We start from the raw sequence: 18256 nt of genomic DNA on the forward strand, positions 1-18256 counted from the left end.
GGCAGGCCTCCCTGTCTATCACCAACTCCCGCAGTTTACTCAAACTCATGTCCATTGAGTCAGTGATGCCATTCAACCATCTCATCCTCTGTTGTCCCCTTCTCCTCCCACCTTCAATCTTTCCCAGCATCAGGGTCTTTTCCAATGAGTCAGCTCTCCATATCAGGTGGCCAAAGGATTGGAGTTTCAGCTTCAGCATCAGTCCTTCCAGTGAATATTCAGGACTGATCTCCTTTAGGATGGACTGGTTGGATCTCCTTGCAGTCCAAGGGACTCTCAAGAGTCTTCTCCAACACCACAGTTCAAAAGCATCAATTCTTCTGTGCTCAGCTTTCTTTATAGTCCAACTCTCACATCCATACATGACCACTGGAAAAACCATAGCCTTGACTAGATGGAGCTTTGTTGGCAAAGTAACGTCTCTGCTTTTTAATATGCTATCTAGGTTGGTCATCACTTTTCTTCCAAGGAATAAGCGTCTTTTTATTTCATGGCTGCAATCACCACCTGCAGTGATTCTGGAGCCCCCAAAAATAAAGTCTGCCACTGTTTCCACTGTTTCCATCTCTTCCTTACAAAGGAAAAATGACTTCTCGAAAATAACATAAGCAGGAAGAAGTAACTGCAAAAGCTGTGACCACTTACCCCCGTCTCCCATCTCTCAGGGAGCACACCCCGTCTGTCTCCAGCCCGCCGCGTTACAGAGGAGCATCCAGAGTGCTTGCTGTGTTTAGGACTACAGGGACCGCATCACTGCTCTCTTGAAAGCATCCTTAAGCTCTCTGTTCCTCATGCTATAGATCAAGGGGTTCAGCATAGGGGTGATGAAGGTGTAAACCACAGACACCACTTGGCCCCTCTCCGGAGAGTAGCTGGAGCTGGGGCACAGGTAGATGAGGCTGGTACCTCCGTACTGGAGCAGAACCGCAGTCACGTGGGAGGAGCAGGTGGAGAAGGCCTTGTGCCTCCCTCTGCAGAGCGGATCTTCAGGATGGCCACCACGATGAAGACATAGGACAGGGTGATCAGCAGGAAGGGGAGGGTGAGGACAGCGACACTAACCACGAACAGCATGGCCCCGTGGACCCGGGTGTCTGCACAGGCCAGTCTCACCACGGGCAGGATGTCACAGTAGAACATGCCGGTCTCCTTGCTGCTGCAGAAGGGGAGCCGGAAGATGAGCACAGTCAGCTGCAAGGCCAAGACGAAGCCCACCGCCAGGGACCCCAGGGCCAGTCTGGCACACAGCCGCCAGCTCATCACGAGGCTGTAACGCAGAGGGTGGCAGATGGCCACGAACCTGTCACAGGCCATGACGGCAGCAGGATGCAGTCGGTGCTGCCCAGGAAGATGAAGAACACCTGGGCACCGCAGCCTGCCAGGGAGATGAGGGTTCTCCCCATGGACAGGGTGCTGGCCAGCGTCAGGGGGGCAATGGTGGAGGAGCAGCAGGTTTCCAGAGCCGCCAGGTTGGCCGGGAAGAAGTACATGGGGGTGTGCAGAGAGCGGTGGGTCCAGATGATGAGCGAAATGGAGATGTTGCCACTGACACTGACCAGGTACGTGATCAGGAAGGCCACGAAAATCAGCATCTGAACCTCAGGGAGTTTGGAGAAGGGGCGGAAGTGGAAGTGAATCATCGTCCCAGTCTGGTTTGCATCCTCCACGTGGTCCATGCATCGGGCCTGCTAATGGTCCAGGCGCTGCCCCTGAGGATAGCCAAACGTCAGGACGCGGGACTCCTGCTGGCTGACCCATTCAGCTCTGCGTCTCTCCCTTCCTTCCTCAACTCCAACCATCTTTCCCTCCAAATTCAGCATCTCACTACTTCAACAGCTCTTCTGTTGTTGTAATCACCCAGAAGTAGCTCCCCACTGAAATCTTTTTTAAGTTGTGGTAAAATATATGTTATGTAATATTTATCATTTTAACCCTGTGTCAGTGTACAATTCAGTGACATTAAATACATTCACGATGTTGTATAACCATCGCCTCTATCTCTACCCAAAACTTTTTCATCATTCCCCAAAAAATTCTACTCGATAAACTAAAACTCCCCACAATCTCCTCCCAGTCCCTAGCAACCTCAATCCTACTTTGTCTCTATGACTTTTCCTATTCTAAGTGCCTCCTGTAAAGTGGAATCATACACTACTTGTCCTTCTGTGTCTGGCTTATTTCACTAAGCATAATGTTTTCAAGGTCCATCCATGTAGTAGCTTATGCCAAAATCACATTCCTTTTCAAGGTTGAATAATATTCCATTGTGTGTGTATATACCCCATTGTGTTTATCCATTCATCTGGTCTCGGACATGTGGATTGTTTCACCTTTTCGCTATTATGAGTAACTCTGTGATGGACGTTGGTGGAGGAATAGCTGCTCAGGTCAGCAGTGAAATATTAACCCATAGCATGCCACTGTTGTTACTGTTTAGTCACCAAGCCATGTTTGCTGCCCCCCTGGACTGGACGCCACCAGGCTTCTCTGTCCATGGGATTTCCCTGGCAAGAATACTGGAGTGGGTTGCCATTTCCTTCTCCGGGGGCTAATCTCACCCAGGGATGGAACCCACACCTCCTGCATTGGCAGGTGGATTTCTTACCACCCAGCCACCAGGGAAGCACAGAACCATTCCCAGAGCACAGATCTCTCTACTCCCTCGATCCCTTGCCTGGTCGTCAAGAGCACAGGCTCATCTGTCACTGACCAATGGAATCATCTTGAGCAAATTGCTGAAGTTTCTGCTTCAATTTCTTCGTCTATGAAGATAGCAATAGGACACAGCACTTAGGATTGTTCTGAAAAGTAAATGAGTCTGGTCCCTAGGAAATTCTCCATAAATGTGAGCAAACATCACTAACACTACTGTCCTTGCACCTTTTAAGCCTGCCTCGATGCCCCTAGTTCTCCCAGATAAGACTCCTTCTGGCTTCCCTCCCTACTCCAACTAACCAAGACCTGTGGTCCAACTCTTCCATCAGTCTTTTGCCAATACTGTCACTTCCTGACCTTCTGCCCACCCTGCTACCTTCTGTAATATCCAGCATCTTCATTCCAGGCTGAGCATGACTACAGAAAATCACAAAATTGTGCTGACTGGTGCCACAACAGAGATAAAAAGGTGTTATGAACCCTAGTACTGTCCCCAAGCCTCTGAGTCAGCTGTTCCCTCCGGTCCCCATGACGACTAGAGCAAATTTCCCTGGTCTCTTTAAGACCTCTCTTCTGCTCTCTCCTCTCTCACCAACGGGAATGACCCAGCCTCCAACTTCATTGGAAAAAAAAAAAAGAAGCTACCTGGAGGCAACTCTTCATCATTCTCACTAGCTCTAGACCCAAACACTCTCTGCCTAGCCCTACACCCACAGCAAGTTTCCACATGCCTTTCTCGAAGCGTCCCCTCTCCTCTGCAAAACGAGTCGTCTTAGCCCGTATGCTCCCTCTGGGATCTTGCACAAGTCATTCCCTCTGTCTCTGATGTCTCCCTTTGACCCCCTCTGCAGCAACGTTACCTCCCATGGTAAAAAGAGAAAGAAATCCCCTTAATCTTTTATCATCCTCTAAGGCCTCCCTGTCTCCTTTCCGCTTCAACCATTTCCTATTTGTGCTCTAGCACAGTCTGGTTTCCATTCTACGCCCAGAGACCACTCCAACAAAGGCCTCCATTGGCTTTCAACTTGCTCGATCCAAGAGCAATTCAACTGGGTTGCTCTTTGGGACACTAGTCCACCATCTTCTTGCTCAGTTGGTTTTCTGAATAAAGTCTCCATCCATGCCCAAACAGTTCATCACTTGACTTTTCAGTGAATAGTCTGAGTAAGAGTAAGTGCCCTTAATTCTGTCCTCACTTCCATAAATGGTCCCAAAATTAAACAGCAAGTTCTGTCTGTATGACTAGCATAGGGAACATTTAAATAGACGGCTGTTGAATGTGCAAAGGGAAAGAATCTTATTATTTTATTTTATTTTAGAATCTCTTCACCCAGTTTTCTTCCTGCTGCTGCTGATCAGCTGGAAAGAATTTCAGGGCAAGTTTATATGGTATCCAAAACAACATACCCCAGCTACACACACACCCCACACATCACACCTGCTGTAGAAACAGAGCTTGGCCTTGCTCCCATTGCTTGAGCCCTTCACATGCCGCAGAAAGGAGGGCGAGGCAGGGGACTCGGCACCCTGAGCCAAAGCAGAACCAACAGTCCCCTGATTGGCCTTGCTCTCCCCCACCAGGAATGTATTTTTGCTTGTTTCTGCTCTGCTGATGCCTGAAGATACACCACAACCTTTAAGAATATGAAAATGATGTAAGGGCATTGCTGTTTTCTCTAAACAGAATAATGCAACCTTAATATTCTTGCTGACTTGTGTCTGGCTCCCTGCATGTTTTGCAAGTTTTTCTTCCGTTTTCTAAAGGCTTCTGCTCTGTGCTTTCATCTGTTGGGCACAGTCCTATGTGGTAAGAGGTTTGGAAAGTGAAAGTGAGAGTCGCGCGGTCGTGTCAGGCTCTGTGCGACCCCGTGGACTATAACTACACCGCCCATAGAATTCTCCAGGCCAGAACACGAGTGGGGAGCCGTTCCCTTCTCCAGAGGATCTGCCCCACCGAGGGATCGAAGCCGGGTCGCCCAAGGATTCTTTACCAGTTGAACCACAAGGGAAGCCCAAGAACACTGGAGTGGGTAGCCTGTCCCTTCTCCATTGAATCTTCCCGACCCAGGAGTCAAACCAGGGTCTCCTGCTTTGCAGGCGGATTCTTTACCAACCAAGCTACCAGGCCCAGAATTTGAGTTCTCTGCCAGGAGGAGGTGATCAGTCTCCAATCCTCAGCTCAGGCGGAGGCCCTTCGACCAAAGAGGGTTGGAAGATGGGCGGAACTGTGGTCAGGAATTTTTCACCTGGAAGTTCCTAAGGGTCTTGCTCCTCGAGAATTTTAATTCCTTTCCTGGAAGCACCCTTGGAGCACACACCTGCCTGCCTCTGTCCCCATGCACAGCAAGTAAAGACGCCCACAGCACTCCCTACCCCAAATGTTTAATCTTTGTGAATTAGACACCAAGGGGACCAATCAAGCACAAGACAGACAGATTATCTGTAACCAGGGATCTCATCACTCCTTTCATGATGCACTTGCCTCTGTGTTTGCCTGTGTATCTGTCCTCTCCATGGACCTCAAGCTCCACGAGGCCAGGGACTGGCTGGGCTCCACTCTTCACTAACGCCAGGACCTGGCCCAGTGTCAGGCAACCACGGACGCCTGTACTGACATGGATACTGGAGAGTCACCGAGCTTCTACCAGTGCCAGCGACTGCTACCCAGGACTCTGGAAGTAGAGATGATACTCTTCAATTTAGAACTCTGATGCTAAAAGACACATCCTTTCTAGAAAGAAAGCCAGCAATTTTCAATAAAATCTATGCATTGAATCACTACTCTCGCATTGAAGGATCTGTCCTGAGGAACAGTCTGGAATATGGAGCCAAATACAGAAAGATGCGTGCAGTGTGCTTGGACAATCATTTTTTTTAGGAAACAGAGCAGATACTCATCAAAAGGTGACATTCTAGTCACTTGAGGTATATTCGTGTCATGAACTGTGGTATTAGTGACCTTAAAATTGTTATAATTATAAGGTTTAATAAAGTGAGAAAGGGCATATAATATAATGTTAAATTGAGGAAAAGGGCTTCCCCAGTGGTGCTAGTGATAAAGAACCTGCTTGCCAATGCAGGCGACGTGAGAGGAGGGTTCAATCCCTGGTCGGGAAGATCCCCTGGAGCAGGGCCTGGCAACCCCCTCCAGTATCCTTGCCTGGAGAATGCCAAGGACAGAGGAGCCTGGCGGGCTGCAGTCCTCGGGGTCACAGAGAGTGGGACGCGACTGAGCGACTTAGCACGCACGCAGATGGAGAGAACGAAGAGGCAGCATTGCCTGCGGAGCATGACACCAGGTATGCCGCCAGTCTACACAGGAAACCACGAGTTCTCAAAGGCGTCTTAAGAGAAAAACGGGACATTACTATTTTCTTCACGTTTTTCTTCATTTTTCAAACTCTCTGTGAAGAATTTGCATTTATTTTTAAATTTTAAAAATGCTATTGAGTTTTTAAATTCCATTTTGGGAGGCAAGGAAACTGAAGTTACATAACACACCCCTAGTTATACAACCGATAATCTCTGTCAGAGCAGAGATTAACACCTGAATATGACCACAAAGTCTGCACGCTTCTCAATGATGTTGTCCGAGAATGTGCTAAGTCTACGCGTTTATTTACGTGCTTGTCCAGTCCACGCTCCTGACCTGGGCTGCGTTTGTTGTGAGGTAGGTGCCCTTCACTCCTTCCTTCCTTCTCCCCTTTCTTTTCCTTCCCCTCACTCTCTTCCCAATTTCCTCCCCCTTCTCTTTTTTTCCTTCCTCTCATCTCTCTGTTTTAAATTTCCTTTCACCCCGTCTTTAGAATAGTGCTACTCAGACTGACCATGTGAAGGACTTTTTGTAGTTTATTTAATTTTTAATTGAAGGATAATTGCTTTACAGAGTTTTGTTGTTTTCCATCAAACCTCAGCAAGAATCCGCCATGGGTCCCCTCCGTCCTGAACCGCCCTCCCAGCTCCCTCCCCACCCCACCCCTACTCTCACCTCTTTCTAAAGTTAACCTTTTAGACTGAGCTCATCATTCTAGCCTATCGAGGTCTTACGGAGAATTACAATTCTTTATTCCAGTAAATAATCAATTTCTCCCCATTGTCATCTAGAAATTTAATGAACATCCTCCCCAAAGTATAACTGTGTACTGGACCATAGTTCAAGGAAGCTACAACCCTCAATCATATGGCCCTTAATATCCCGCAAAATTTACTTCAGAATATCAGTCAGTTTTCAAATCAGTTTAAAAATACAAGACTCACTGTGTGGAGCATCTTTGGAACTCTTAAAAATTGCAGTGAACAGTGCAATAAACAATCACATTGCCTATACAATGGATGCTCAACTTGCCTGGGATAGAGACGCACCTGAGTTCTCAATGCTCAATCCCACACGCTCACCCAGACACATACACTTATCTCTTACCGAACACATATGTGTCATCCTACTTGTCCACAAGGGCTACATAATTCATGTTTCTCTGTTTGCCTTAGCTGATAGGAAGCCCAAAACTAAGTTTTATACTCAACTGCTCAGCATTTCTCAGACCCAATATCTTTGTTTATCTTTAACTTCTACCTTTCATACTGTGCAAGTTGATTTTGATCTTATTGCAGCTAGGGTTTTATTGTGGGGCTTCCCTGGTGGCTCAGACAGTAAAGAATCTACCTACCATGCAGGAGACCTGGGTTTGATCCCTGGATCGGGATGATCCCCTGGAGAAGGGAATGGCTACCCACTCCTGTATTCTTGCCTGGAGAATCCATGGACAGAGGAGCCTGGCGGGCTACAGTCAAGGGTTTTATTGTAAGGCACTGGATTTTTAGGAGATAAATATATAATACAAATAAAAATTATCCTTGCCTTTTGTGTCTTCATCCAAGGCATTGAGGAGTGAATGAGAAATCTCTCTTCACTTTCAAGTTTACTCCTCCCCTGGGGTCTTCTCAATGAGACAGAAATAGCAATACGATAAGCTTTGGTTGTAGCTAAATGTTCTTGTCCACTGTCTGCTTTATTCTGCCTTTGCTTCTGCACAATTCCTTGCTACTTGAAGGCTGGATCAGGAAACGCCAGGTCTTTTCACGCTCAGGAGCGATAAACCCTCAGGAGCGTTGCAGCCTCTTTGATGAGTTCTTCGTGCCACCAGCACTGCCTCCAAAGACTTGGTGCTCTTCACATGGAGAGACCTATCTTTTCCATAAAGACCTTGGCCCTCTCCTCTAGCTCCTTGCCTCACAGAGGACTGTTCATGCATTCACTCATCTGGCAAGAATTTACGGAGCATCTACCATCAAGTCGGCACTGGGTGTGTAACTGAAAACCTGAGCAGATCACACTCTATTTTCTGGGTGTCCAGACAAACCGTGTAGACCTCCTAGGGGGAGACTGGACAACTCTCTCTCACCCCTCTGAGACAGCCTAGGAAATGGGTCATATTTCTAGGGAGGAACAGACTTTCCTTCTCGCGTGCTCAGCAGTGGAGTGTCTTTTGAAGACTTGCCTGTGGTCAGTATATAAAACGACAGCGTCAGTCGCTCGGTCATGTCCGACTCTTTGTGACCCCGTGGACTGTATGTGGCCCACCATGGAGTTCTCCAGGCAAGAATCCTGAAGTGGGGAGCCCTGTTGCTAGCATCCTTGACATCAACAGTGTCACTGCATTAGCTCCAGGAGGGTCAGCGAATGTTCCAACTCATCTACAGCTCCACACCAGGCAGCCCCTCACGAGACCAGGAAGCCCCAGGTTGGTGCGTTGGTCCATCCCCGTGGTCTAGACCACACAGCAGCTCAGTCAGCCTGGCTTCCCCACCCTCTCTACCTTCTGCCTGCAGAGCTGGCAGCCACGGCCTTCCCTGAGGCTGGGTGAAGCACAAGCTGGAATCCTGCTCCTAACACCTCGAGAACCACTGAGACTGACTCTCTGAGAAACCACCCAGAACGAGGGGCGCTCACATCTGGACACCATCAATCTTTCCAGCTGCTGCTTCTCAAGGGAACCATGTGGGACTTCAGGACTTGTGGGCACAGAACCCTGGGTTCCTTCTCAACTCTCACTCCTTCTCATCTCATTTCTGGAGATCTCCCTGCCAATTTTGGTTCAACCAAGCCCCAAGAGGCCAACTCACCTTTTAACCTGACCATCCCCTGTAGGTCAATGTTTGAACACAAACAGGAGTTGTTTAGGGACATGATATTCTAAATTGGTTTAATTGCTGCCAGACTTAGCTCTGTTTTAATTATTGCCTAGATTTTTATTCTCCCATGTTGAGGTAGTTTAGGCAGACATACAGTTTTAATGTATCCAAGTAGGGGTTAATTTTGTGTACCTAGACAAATTGTAAGGATCCTTCAAAACTCAACCAAGTGTCACATGCTCAATGAAGCCTTTTTCTGATACACATATTAATACCTTCCCTTACCCTCCTCCAAAATTAAAAGACGCTTACTGCTTGGAAGGAAAGTTATGACCAACCTAGATAGCATATTAAAAAGCAAAGACATTACTTTGCCAACAAAGGTCCATCTAGTCAAGGCTATGGTTTTCCCAGTGGTCATGTATGGATGTGAGAGTTGGACTGTGAAGAAAGCTGAGCACAGAAGAATTGATGCTTTTGGACTGTGGTATTGGAGAAGACTCTTGAGAGTCCCTTGGACTGCAAGGAGATCCAACCAGTCCATCCTAAAGGAGATCAGTCCTGGGTGTTCATTGGAAGGACTGATGCTAAAGCTGAAACTCCAATATTTTGGCCACCTCATGTGAAGAGTTGACTTATTGGAAAAGACCCTGATGCTGGGAGGGATTGGGGGCAGGAGGAGAAGGGGAAGACAGAGGATGAGATGGTTGGATGGCATCACCAACTCGATGGACATGAGTTTGAGTAAGCTCCAGGAGTTGGTGATGGACAGGGAGGCCTGGCGTGCTACGATTCATGGGGTTACAAAGAGTCGGACACAACTGAATGACTGAACTGAACTGAACTGAACCCTCCTCCAAAAAGAAAGAATCATACCTGCTTCATGCTCTGTGGTAGCTGTGCCCACCTCAATTATAGCACTTATCTCTCTGTATTGTATTTATACGGGGCTTCCCTGGTGGTTCAGTGATGAAGAATCTGCCTACCCATGCAGGAGACCCGGGTTCAATCCCTGGGTCAGGAAGATCCCCTGGAGAAGGAAATGGCAACCCACTCCAGTGCTCTTGCCTGGGAAATCCCATGGACAGAGGAGCCTGGCGGGCTAGAGTCCATGGGGTCACAAAAGAGTCAGACACGACTGAGCAACTGAACAAAAACAAGATTGCGTTTATATCCTCGTTTTTTGACTTCTACTAGGCTAGATCCTCAGTGGGAGGAAGTAATCCAAGTCAATTGCATTTTATCAATGAGGGTGAAACTAAGCACCTAACCGAGGTCTTGTGTTCATTGTTTGCAGAGGGTCACAGTGCTGGGCATGCCTTTATTTACTCACCAAACATCATCTCACGTCCTATCACACTCCCTGTAATCAATGTGCTCTGTAACAGTGGCCACTAGTGACTTTGGCCAAGGCCACTATAAAGCGTAGAAACAAAGTTTTTTTCAAACTTCAGCCATACACTAACAGTGTTCGTGATTTATGTCTTATTTGAGCTGTCAGGATTATTTACTTAAGGTTTTTCTTGACTTAAATTCAGATCACTCACTTTTTTTACATAACAGCATCGTACTGGTTATATTTTTTATCCCCAACTTTTAAATACATACAAAAAATATTTAAATGATCATTTATGTAGCCCCTAAAGCTTTCATCTCAAGGACAGTTAGCTCTGAAAACTCTGAAAGTGTTGTTCAAATGAAGTCTTATGTGAGAGAGAGAGAGAGAGAAAACACTTGGCAGGAGTTTGTCAAAACAATCCTGAAAGAAAAATGCAAAACACTTCCAGAAGAAGCAATCCACCAGCCACTTGAAAGTCTAATTGGTCTAACTGTGTGTATCCTGAGGAGGAACACACTTTAGCAAGTATCAGGAGTCCACTCGGGGAAGAACAAGCAAAGCCATCCTGCTTCTCTAGAGCAGAGATTGCAAGCCGCTGACCCACAGGCTGCAAAGAGGCGGTGACTGGCTTTCCAGATGGTTTCTGTTCAGCAGTTTTGGTACACTGCTCAGCGCTTCAGAATGCGACACTGCAGAGCAGCTAGCTGCTAGACTCGAGCTGGAACTCAATTTATTTAAAGTCCAGACCCTTTCCACTGCAGCCAGAGTCACAGTCATCTCTGAGTGACACTGTGGGCCATATTCGGCTAACTATTTTTAAATTCCAGCCTCATAAGACATCTCTAACCTTTCTTCTCTAAGTTCTCCATTTTCCTCCCACTTCCATTTCTCTCCCTCTCTTCATTTCTTTTGTCTTCCTTTCTCTCCTTTTTTTTTCCCCCCCTGGTCACCTATGCTGAATTTAATGTGCCTATATCTTACAGGTACTAAGTAATTATTCATTTTTTAAAAGTTGAAGTGAGAAAAATACACTGACTCTGAAACCATGCCCCATAGGGTTAACAGAAACTGGTGACTAACAGAAATTCCTGTTATTGCTGTTCCCTGCTAAGTCATGTCCAACTCTTTGTGACCCCACGGACTGCAGCAAGCCAGGCTTCCCTGTCCTTCACTATCTCCCAGAGTTTGCTCAAATTCATGCCCATTGAGTCGGTGATGCCATCAAACCATCTCATCCTCTGTCGTCCCCTTCTCCTTTTGTCTTCAATCTTTCCCAGCACCAGGGTCTTTTCCAATGAACTGGCTCTTAGCATCAGCTGGCCAACGTATTGGAACTTCGGCTTCAGCATCAGCCTTCCAATGAGTATTCAGGGTTGATTTCCTTTAGCATTAACCTGTTTGATCTCTTTTCAGTCCAAGGGACTCTCAAGAATTTTCTCCAACACCACAGCACAAAAGCAACAGTTCTTCGGTGCTCAGCCTTCTTTATGGTCCAACTCACACATCTACACATGACTAGTTGAAAAACCATAACTTTGATTATTTGGACCTTTGTCAGTAAAGCCTCTGGTTTTTAATATGCTGTCTACATTTGTCATAGCTTTCCATCCAAGGAGTAAGTGTCTTTTAATTTCAAGGCTGCAGTCACCATCTATAGTGATTTCAGAGTCCAAGAAAATAAACTCTATCACTGTTTCCATTGTTTCCCCATCTATTTGTCATGAAGTGATGGGACTGGATGTCAAGATCTTAGCTTTTTGAATGCTGAGTTTTAAGCCAGCTTTTTCACTCTCCTCTTTCACTTTCATTGAGAAGCTCTTTAGTTCCTCTTCGCTTTCTGCCATAAGGGTGGTGTCATCTGCATATCTGAGGTTATTGATATTTCTCCTGGCAATCTTGATTCCAGCTTGTGATTCATCCAGCCCAGCATTTCACATGATGTACCCTGAATATAAGTTAAATAAGCAGGGTGACAGTCTTGACGTACTCTTTTCCCATTTGGAATCAGTCTGTTGTTCTATGTCCAGTTTGAACTATTGCTTCTTGACCTGCGTACAGGTTTCTCAGGAGGCAGGTCAGGCGGTCTGGTATTCCTATCTCTTTCAGAATTTTCCACAGTTTGTTGTAATCTACACAGTCAAAGAGATGCAGGTTCAATCCCTGGGTGAGGAAGATCCCCTGGATAAGGACGTGGCAACCCACTCCAGCTGTCTTGCCTGGAGAATCCCATGGACAGAGTAGCCCAGCAGGCTACAGTCCACAGGGCTGCAAAGAGTCAGACAGGACTGAAGCGACTTAGCACGCCACAGCACAGAGTCCAAGGGTCTGGGTCAGTACTGTGACAAGGAAGAGAAGCCTGGCTCTAGACGAGACCCATTCCTTTAGCGCTAACCTTTGTGCTCCGTTGCCTGTGCTTAGTCATACTGGCTCTGCCCCTTTGTGAAAGAACGTCACCTACAGCCTGAAATGCACAGAATGGTCCATTCTGCGCTCTGCCTCCCAGACTTGACCTTGAAAGGAAGGTTTAACACTTTCCTTTCATACAGAGATTAAAAGTTGCAGAACAGAGAAGAGCATTTGTCTTGGAGGGTTGCAGGAACGTTGTAACGAGACACACATGGCCAGCAGCAAGAACCAAGGATGACCACAGCGCCCCTCTAAAGTCTGGCCAGTACTAAGTGCAGTTGCCAGCCACGGCCCCCTCCTCCTTTCTTATCAGAGAAGCCTGATTTCTAACTCAGGCAAGATGGTTCTTTGGGACACTAGTCGACTGTCTTCTGAGCTCATTGGTCTGAATAAGGTTCTTAATCCTGGCCCCAGCACTGTGGGTCTCGATTCATTGGCTTGTCCGGCAGCAGGCAGACCGAGCCTGGAGTCTGGACCCAATACAACTATCAAGGAAGAGCCAATATGGCCATCCAGGAGGGAAGACTTGAACAAACTCGAAAAACAATGAAAGCTGCTCAGTTGGAAATGACTAAGGACTTAAAAGAAAGAGGTCATGGCTTACTCTGTCTTTTCCTACTATGACTATACACATCATCATCTTATTTGACTGTCATCCCAACCCTCATCCCTTTTTTATGTGAAGGAAAGACTGGGGCTCACGTTTGTGTCCTGAGCCTGGGACTAGGTATCTAGCACATATGCCCAGCAAATACAGGAGCACCAGGAAACACAGAGAAAGAACAAACAGCTTCTTCTGCTTCAAGGGGCCTTACAGTCTTTTTAAGGAGGCAATACCGAAACATATGAAATTCAATTGCATAAAAAGAAGTATGATTTTGTGAAAAGAAAAAGATCACTGTCAGATAGTCTGGCCAAACAGATTTTTAACGACCAGGGAATTTTTGCAGAAACTAATGCTTGTGGCTCGCATTTTATTGTGTAAGTGAACATTGAAATACCTGAGTTTGAGTAAATAGCAACAAATTTTTTGGTGGGTTATTACGTTCAATAGTTACACCTGACACATCTATAAAGTCTTCTAATTTTTTTGAAATCTTGTCTTCACTCTGCTCTTCTTTAGAAGCAAAGGAGCATTCTCCAGCACCGTGAGTTTTATTTTCACTTTCCATATCAGAGTCAATTACTAAGTTTTTTGTGTGTCTTTTTGTTGGTCTAATATTCACATCGTCTGATTCAGAACTATATTCTGAAGAACTATCAACTTCTGAGACACTAGTACACATGTTGCTCAAACAATCACAGAAAGTATCTACCTAAAATTCACTGAAAAATTCTTCACTAAAAATTTCGTGATGCATCATTTTTTAAAATTTTACAATAATAAAGTTGAATTTATACTATATACAAGGTTGGAACAAAAACTTAATAGAGCAAAATGTGAATTATAATGACAATCTTAAATAGTATAATGAACCCTTGATCAATTTTAAACAGCTTCACACAATAATGTTAACTGTACCTTTCTGAAAGTGTATCATGACATCTCCGGTCGACATGGGTAATATGTCTCTTCAGAGAGTAGCACTGCAACATACACATTACCACATGGAAAGCAGATAGCCAGTGGGAAGTTGCTCCATAACCCAGGAAGCCCAGTGCGGGGCTCTGAGACCACCTAGACAGCTGTGATGCGCTGGGGACGGGGAGGGGCCCGGGGTCTGCCTCTGGCTGATTCACGCTGGTGTGTGGCAGAAGCCAACTCAATATGTAAAGCAATCATCCTCCAATTAAAAAGAAATGACAGTAGAAAAAATGATGAGCAAGTGATGGGATCAAAATAAAAAGGAATTTCAAACGTAAAAAATAAAATAATATATTAAGGCCTTGGAAGCTGAACAAGGGAAAAAGCAAAGGCTGTCTGGATGTGAATCCATTGGGTCTGAATGCCTTCAGGGGTAAAGACCCTTGCAACAGGTGACAGGATGGCGTCTACTGTATCAACTGTGGTCACCACCTTATCCACCCACCCATCCATCCTTTCTTCACAGACATTCCCGTACTGGTCCTTATTCTAAGCACTGGGATGAGAGAGGAGGCTGATTTTGTGGGTGGAGACCGGCCCAGCGTTCCATCACTGCAATCTATAGGAAGTGGATGACTGAGTGCTGATTAGCATTTCACAGGGGGCACAGCCCCCTCTCCACGCCCTCTTTCCTTCCCTTTGAGCCTCCTGTCCTTCAGATCGCTCCCTACCTCTGATTTGAGGAATATTTTTTCTAAGAAGGACGATTTCTGGCTGCACAAACCAGCGCGTTCTTGCCATAAACCTTGTCACTGCCTGAGTCACCTCTCAGTTCCTTATGCTTCAGATCCAGGGCTTCAGCCGTGGTGGGAAAAGGCATAGACAACAGACCCCGCCCGGCCGTCTCCTGGGGAGGAGCTGGCGCTGGGGCGAAGGAAGGTGAGGCCGGTACTGCCGGAGAGCCACAGTGAGGCGGGAGGCGCAGGCGGAGGAGGCCCAGGATGGGATCAGGAGAGGATCAGGAGGAAGGGGAGGGTTAGGGTTAGGGTCAGGAGAGGATCAGGAGGAAGGGGAGGGTTAGGGTTAGGGTCAGGAGAGGACCAGGAGGAAGGGGAGAGCCGCAGCGGCCACGCCGAAGCACAGTGCGTGGCCTGGTGCCCGCGGGTGTCCGCACAGGCCGGGCGCGTGACGGCAGGCGTGTCACAGAAGTGATAGATTTCATCGTGGCCACAGAATGGAAGGAGGCAGGTCAAGGCGGTCAAAGGCAACGCCAGCAGGAACCCCAGCCCTAGAGAGCCCAAAGTCATCTGCCTGCAGAGCTGCCGACTCGGCAGGAGGCAGTAACGCAGGGGTGACGCGTGGCCACGTGCCTGTCCTAAGCCCTGGGAGCCAGCCAGACACAGTCAGACCCCGAGAAGGATGAAGAGGCACATCTGGGATCCGCAGCCAGGGAGAGAGATGGGCGTCCTCCCCGTGGGAAGGGTGCTGGCCAGGGTCGGGCAGGCAACGCCGGTGGACGGGCGATCCCCAGCAAGGCCAGGCCGAGGAGGAAGAAGCACGTCGGGGTATGCGGGGAGGGTCTTGCCAGACTGTGAGCCCGAGGGCCACGCGTCCAACGAGGCTCCCTAAGTGCAACAGCCAGAAGGCCGCGAGACGGAAGCCCCCGCCCGGTCTGTTGAGAAGGGGCGGGAGGGGACGTGGACTGCTCCCGCCGGTGCTCCTCCCGTAGCCCCGCGATGGGGAAGGAAGTCATGGGCAAAGGGACCCTCCCGTGTCCTTGGGCCTGGCGCAGGCCCAGCCCTGCTGGAAGCAGCCTGCAGTCACCGAGTCCTTGCCCTTCCTGCTTTCTTTGGAGTTTGGTTAACGGGATCTTGCCTCCCCTACCAGTCAATCCGCTAGCTGTGTGACCCGGGAGAAGTCACACGTGCCACCGTTCTCCTTTCACACTAGGGACCACCTTGGAGCGGTGGTCTCTGACGGTGTCCTGCCCCACGCCAGCCGTGGGGCTCTCATCGAGGTTTCCCTTCAATTCAGGTTTTCCCTTGACCTCTGTTCCACCTTTTTCTTTCTTAAAGCAAACCTCCCTGGCCACGCTCATGCCTCTCCGTTACTCTGATGGTTCAATCACGCCCAGGACACCTTAAAAGTACATATTCGTACAAACAGCATGTCATCCTCATAGCAAGCCTAGAAGGCCAGCGACACAGGTGTTTCCCTTACCTGCTTTACAGAGGTGGAAGCTGGAAGCCAGAGACGTTAAACAGCCCGCACTGCTGTCTTCCCCATTCCCCAAACTCACAGTTTTGGTATTGTGGGGTTTTTTTCCTTTAAACTTTCAACAATCCAGTTTTGTCTTGTTTTATTTCATCAAATACTAACCCTACTCTTGTTTCACCTTCTTTTCCATATCCACCTTCGTTTGCATTATTATTGAGTCCAACTTAAATAAGGTTTTCACACCTATGTGTATGGCTTACACCCCACCAACCCAACTTAGCATAGTTTTAGATTAAGTTCTCCTTAACACTTTTTAAGACATGTTCCTCTGCTCTGATCCTAAGCTTAAGAAGCAAAGGAACCTCGAGAACCCCCTGGCAGTCCAGAGGTTAAGACTCTGTGCTTCCGCTGCAGGGGGCATGGGTTTGACTCCTGATGGGGGTGCGATGGTCTCATGTGCTTCAGTGCTGCAGCTAAAAAAAAAAAGGAAAGAAATTCTTATTATTTTGATATCACATACAATTATCACAAAATAATTTTATAAGTGAAATGAGCACAACTTACCTGGGGTATAATGTCAGGAAACTCCTCAATGACCAAATCCACAGTCACATCCTACCCACCACACCTTTGTTCTAAGCCATCCAGTCCTTATACACATGACCCTTAAATTTTGTTGAGTTTTAATTTGCTACAAAATAGACCTGGATGTGCACACAAATATTGTGTTTACGGATTACCTTTTCAGTGTTATTCAAATGGCCAGGGGTAGTAGTTCTAAACGGAGAAGTCTTTGCATTGATCTTCTTGGGGGATTCTCAGAGAGGCCAGGCCATGCCCAAAACACTTTTCTGATAAATAGAGGGGGTGGGACCAAAGTATACACAAATTAAACACTCAGCCACCATTATATTTTGGTGTAACAAGTGAACCAAGTTTTAACATTGTGTTTTCTTTTGCTTTAGTTGTTAACAATGATCCCCAACACAGACAAAGTCTTGAAGAAATGAGTATTACCAAACTCACTGGTGGAGGAGTAAAAGGCTCAACACTTTAAGGAAATAATATTTCATAGTTTTCAAGCTGAGTACTGTATGCATAAGCATTCATATACTATCCTCTTAATTTGCGTAGGTCTTGAATTTTCCAAATAAAAATTAGCATTTGACTTTAGTTATCATGCTTTGGAGTTTAAAATTAGAAATTAATCTTAAATGAGAATGATAATGACAACAGCAACAGAAACCTTTATATACGAGGTAAAAATCACAGCATAATTTTAGTAGGGAATAATGAAACCAACCTAATATGGAATGCTAGATTCAGTTGGTGAAATACTATGCAATTGCTTAAAATTATATTTATAAATACAATGTAATAACATGAAAATAGTTGTGATATAATACTAAACAGAAAATCAGATTTAAAAAATTAGAATCACCACACTGTAGAAAAAACACACACTTTGAGTGATGAGCCTGAGAAGTGTTTTTCCTGTTCTGTATGTTCTAATATTCTTTTTTTTTAATTATAAAATATTTATTTCCAACAAACATACACATTTAATAAAGGGAAGAAGGAGAAAGAGGAAATAGTTATTACATATAAATAAATATATGTGTAACAAAATATGCAAAACTACTACATATGCTGAAGTATTTTGGGGTAAAATTAATTACTATCATTTTTTTTAATGTTAAGCATTTTGAATTTTATTTTATTTTACTTTATTTTTTTATATTGTAGTGGTTTTTGCCATACACTGACATGAATCAGCCTCTAATATTCTTCAATAAACATCAACATTCTGAGCATGCCACTTAACTGCAGACTTTAGCATGACAAAGGGAGTAACAAGCAGTGTTGAGCTCAAACTGTGGAGTGCAGTATTTCGGAAAATTTCAAAGCAAACAGTTTACACAGAAATTAAGGAAAATATATATCTAGTCATAACTGATGACTTTATTTTCAACAATAAAAGT

The 18256-nt window shown here is 46.2% G+C and overlaps 1 pseudogene; it reads right to left on the bottom strand.

The window, feature by feature from the left end:
* Positions 1 to 736: 736 nt before the first annotated feature.
* LOC136174536 (olfactory receptor 10V1-like) lies at positions 737 to 1676 on the bottom strand (annotated as a pseudogene).
* Between the last annotated feature and the right edge of the window lie 16580 nt (positions 1677 to 18256).

Source organism: Muntiacus reevesi, chromosome 9 (genome assembly GCF_963930625.1).
Source record: "Muntiacus reevesi chromosome 9, mMunRee1.1, whole genome shotgun sequence".
Lineage (NCBI taxonomy): Eukaryota > Metazoa > Chordata > Mammalia > Artiodactyla > Cervidae > Muntiacus > Muntiacus reevesi.